The sequence below is a fragment of the Rhinolophus sinicus genome, chromosome 2, assembly GCF_057876585.1.
Source record: "Rhinolophus sinicus isolate RSI-liver-muscle chromosome 2, RSI-T2T, whole genome shotgun sequence".
NCBI classification, from domain to species: domain Eukaryota; kingdom Metazoa; phylum Chordata; class Mammalia; order Chiroptera; family Rhinolophidae; genus Rhinolophus; species Rhinolophus sinicus.
Window position 1 is genome coordinate 118086030 of NC_142502.1, and position 5400 is coordinate 118091429.

Genomic DNA, 5400 nt, shown 5'->3' on the forward strand with positions numbered 1-5400 from the left:
TCAACTGTTAAAAGCAAATCAACTGGAAAAAATAATGAAATTGTGATTAATGACAGTATCAACAACTAACATTATTGAGTGCTTACCACATGCCAGGCATGTGCCAAGCATTATTTATGTGTTATTTCATTTAATGACCTCACCAACTTTGTGGTACTGGTATTATCCCTTTTATAGATGATGAATGGATGTGCATCAATGTTAAATCACTAGCCTAGAGCCACCATGCAATCTTTCCCCAGAATGTGATAATATCTAAAACATAAATCAAGAAATAGCAGAGAAGCACATTTTAGAAATATGAAGGTCAACACCATAAGAAAAAAATGAAAATCTTTTAAAGTGGAGTGGGTTTGTGGTAGGGAGTGGTAGGAAAAACTGCTAATTTTGTTATAAACATTTTTGTGTGTACAGTTTGATCTTTTAACTACATGCTTGAATTACTTTCCAAAGATTTAAAAATTAGAAAAAAGGAAAATGAAAGCACTGAATGGCATAACTCAGGCTCTAAATAAACTTTTTCCATGTTGCTTTCCATATGGAATTGAAGTTTGGGTGGTGCTCATTAATTGTCTTGGTACCTGAGCCATACAATAGCAGAATGTTCCAGAGGGACCACAGTAATTCCCAGGCTGATTCTCCTCTGCCTTCAGATTGTTTCTTATCATAGTGTGATGCTTTTCACTCAATTTTAGAGTACAATAAGAGTATTATTATAGAACAGGATAATAGCATAAAATTGAAATAGTGGTGCAAATCAAACATTTGCATTCTGGGCAGGAGAAAGTCCATTTGCCCAGCCAAATAACCTTCCCTCCATTAATATATGTAAAATTATTTTCTTTTGGTTATTCTAGCAGATGTGAGATGATATATCTCACTGTGGCTTTGATTTGTGTTTCCCAGATGATTAATGATGTTGAGCATCTTTTCATGTACGTGTTGACTCTCTGTGTGTCTTTGGAATAATGACTATTCAGATCTTCTGCCCATTTTTTTAATATAATTGTTTACGGTTTTTTTGTTATTGAGTTATATGCATTATTTGTATATTAACCCCTATTCAGATATATATTTTACAAATATTTTCTCACACTCAGTAGGTTCCCTTCTTATTTTGTTGATGTGCAGAAGCTATTTAGCTTGACATAGGGCCTCTTTTTTATTTTTGCTTTTGTTGCTTCTTTACTTTTGCTTTTGTTGTGCCAGATTCAAAAAATCATCCACAAGAACTATGTCAAGAAATTTATTGCCTATGTTTTCTTCCAGGACTTCTATGGTTTCAGGTCTTATATTCAAGTCATCGATCCATTCTGAGTTAACATTTTGTGCATGGTGTAAAGTAACAGTCTTTCTCATGGAACTGTCCAGTTTCCCACCACCATCTATTGAAGAGACTGTCCTCTCTCCATTGTATATTCTTGGCTCCTTTGTTGTTGATTAATTGACCATATATGCGTGAGTTAATTTCTGGGCTCTCTACTCTGTTCCATTGATCTATGTGTCTGTTTTTATACCAATACTATACTGTTTTAATCACTAGAGCTTTGTAATAAAATTTGAAATCAAGGAGCATGATGCGTTCAGTTTTATTCTTCTTTCTCAAGATTGCTTTTGCTATCCGAGGTCTTTCGAAATTCTATGTAAATTTTAGGATTGTTTATTCTATTTCTGTGAAAAAATGTCATTGGCAGTAACCAAAAAGACAATAAATAGCAAGTGTTGGCAAGAATGTGGAGTAAAGGAACACTTGTGCACTGTTGGTGGAAATGTAAATTAGTGCAGCCACTGTAGAAAACAACATGGAGGCTCCTCAAAAATTTGAAAATAGAACTATCATATGATCCAGCAATTTCACTTGCAAGTATTTACCTGAAGAAAACAAAACAAAACACTAACTAGAAAAAATATAATAACACCCACCAATGGAAACAACCTATCAATGGATGAACGGGTAAAAAATTGTGAATACATATATATATATACACATATATACACACACACACACATATATATGTGTTATTCATCCATAGAAAATAATAAAATCTAGCCATTTGTGACAACATGGATGGACCTCAAAGGCTTAGTCTAAGTGAAATGAATCATAGAGAGAAAGGTAAGTACCATATGATCTCTCTTGTATGTGGAATCTTAAAAACACAAACAAAACAAAACAAAACAAAATAAACTCATAGACACAGAAAATAGATTAACAAATTGGTGTTTCCACAAGAGAGGGGTGGAGTATGAGAGAAATGGGTGGTGAAGGGAGTCAAAAGGTATGGAAAAAAAAAACAGCAAGAAAATAAAAGGAAGACTGGGAACTGTTCCAAATTAAGTAAGTCTAAGGAGACATAATAACTAAATGTAATGAGTAATGCTGAATTGGATCCTGGAGCATCATAAGGAAAAGTACATGATATAGCTTCATGGCCTAAGCAGCCAACCATTCACTACTAGATTATAAATGACAAAAAAGCAGAAACCATGTCAATCTTATTCACTATTATATACTAGTGATTAATACCAAAATTGCTTCACATATACAGGCACTCAAGAAATATTTTCTAAAATAAATAATGCATAAATGAATAGTGTGTTATTCGTGGATTTTAATTCTCTTAATTGCTATTCCCATTTTCTGACCTTGGTTGGCCTCAACCAGGTGTCCTCTCCACTTCTTGAGCTTTTTGATTCCTGTAGAATTACAAGTGGGGAGAGAGTGTACTTGGCTGGTGCTAACCCTCCCACAGCACCCCCATTTCCTCACTCCTTAATGACTAAACCATTGACTTTCATGCCCACTGCCACCACATTGACACACCCATAATGCTGAGAAATTCAATATAGTTTACAATCAGAAGGAAGTTCAGTATCCCCTAAAATAGCTGTGTTTTGTTGTTTTTACTGTCATTGTTTTGCCCCATTGAGCCTCTATAATTGCCATTCCTCCAAATTTCAATGCCTGGGCTTTTCACAGCCTTAGCCTGGAGAGCTTCATAACTATTTTTGTTAAAAATATCCCACTTTGTTGGTACTTCATAAAAGCTATTGTTTCCTGTAAGTTCTAGGGCCATTTTGATTAATCTTAGTTAAAACAAACAAGCAAACTTTTAATCCTTCGTTTATCTGCCTGAAAGTATTTGATTTATGAATGTTAGCAGATGTTTATTTTGTCATATTAGGTCCTGTTGGTAGAGGGGACTGCTAGGTATACACAAGTTAAATTTGAGGCAAAACTACGACTCGTATTCTCAGAAAGTTAGCTGGTATGTGTTTGTGTGTGTACAGGTATTAGGGATGGTGCTGAGATGGCTTTAAAGATAGAGACACTAATCTCAACTACTGAGTGGATTTAACTCCAAAAAGCTTGATTGTTTTGGCCCTATTTCAGTAGTTAAAATATCCTAACATAGTTGAATCTTTGTACTCACACAAATTTGATCTAGACAGTGCACTGTAAGAGAGTGAATGTATTCTTTAGCATAGTATCAAACATTTCATCTCACATTATAATGCAGTATTAGAACAATGATATTTTGAAACACTCAGCCACTGTTTATTTTTTATCAGTAGACTATGTCCATGTCAAAATATTTCTGTTAGTGGGACATCATCACTCACTGCAGCTAATGAGCACATAATCTAAATTTACAAAGATAGAATGCCAGTAGGATGACAAAAATCGCGTTAAACATGACTGACAATATCCTTCTTTCTGACAGAAACTTACTGAGACTCAGAATCTAAAAAGATGTTGCAAGGTTGGGTGAAAATTAAAATATTTTAAGATGTGATTCTCTCCCAACAAAGGAAGATGAGTAATTCAATATAGCAAACTCATAGTTAAATTTTTAATGCATACAACAAAAAAGGAAGACCCCATGACATGGAAACAATGGAAAACTGGTCATTTAAGCACAGGTGAAAGAAGTAGTATAAATGTCCCAGACTGCACAGAAATGGAAAGATGAGGAACAGGTAAGATATGAACCTAGAGATAAATGCTAATGGTTGGTATCAAAGAAGTTTGTCAGTAAATTATGTAAGGTAACTTTAATTAATCTACTGCACAGTCTTTTACCAATTGAGTGAGTAATCCAGCCATAAAAGAAATCAAAACTTTCCTTACTTGTTCTTAATAAATCAATATTTTGTTCTGGTAATCCCTGCTTGTAAGTCTACATCTTCACAAATATCTCAGAATCTTCCCAAGTCTATCACCAAGCTCATTGGTCTTCAGTTGGCAGAATCTTCTTTCATTCCTCTTTTGAAAAACAGAAGACATGTGGCTAGCCCCACTGTGATGATGGCTTTTGCCCTGTTACCATGTTTTCTCCAAATCCCCCTGAGTAACCATTACTGACCATTTCCATGGTAATTTCTGAATCAATTCCATTCCATTTTATTTCTCTATCTTTTAACAAGAGTAAGAGTTGTTACTGCAGCCTGGGGGGATCAACATTTCTCACATATACTAAGGCTTTTTGTCTTCGGAGACATGATCTCCAATCTAAGGCAATGGCTGCCATTGCTGTTTGCAACCAGAGAGACAGGTTTATAATTCTGCTTCCAAGTGTCCCCTTACCCGTGGTCTAAGTGTTTTGCTCTCATTACTGTGTTTCCCTGAAAATAAGACCTAGGCAGCCCATCAGCTCTAATGCATCTTTTGGAGCAAAAATTAATATAAGACCCAGTCTTATTTTACTATAAGATCAGGTATAATATAATATAATATAATATAATATAATATAATATAATATAATATAATATAATACTTGGTATAATATAATATAATATAATATAATATAATATAATATAATATAGTATAGTATAATATGATATGATGTGATGTGATGTAATGTAACGTAACATAACAAAACATAACATAACATAACATAACATAACATAACATAACATAACATAACACAACACAATATAATATAATATAATATAATACATATAATATAAAACTAGGTCTTATATTAATTTTTCCTCCAAAAGATGCATTAGAGCTGATGGTCTGGTTAGGTCTTATTTTCGGGGAAACACGGTACCTGTGGGTGTGGACAGGGGAAATAATAATACTCCTATCAATTTTCATTATTAATATATTCAGGAAATATGTTGAGCCACAAAATTTTAGGTTTCTTTAAGTTGACAGTCTTGCCTTCCTCTCTACAAGGAGAAAGTGACATTCAGTACTACAACTTCTGAATGGCTTCAAGTGGCTTTAAGTACAATTAGTCAATTAGTATATTTTTATTAAGACCAAATTTACTTAGGCAGGTTCTCTTATAAACCAAGTTTTTATTGTTGTTGTTTTTTGTTTGTTTTTTGTTTGTTTTTTTGTCTAACTCCACCAAGCCATTTAAACTCTTTCAAGCCATTTAAGAACTT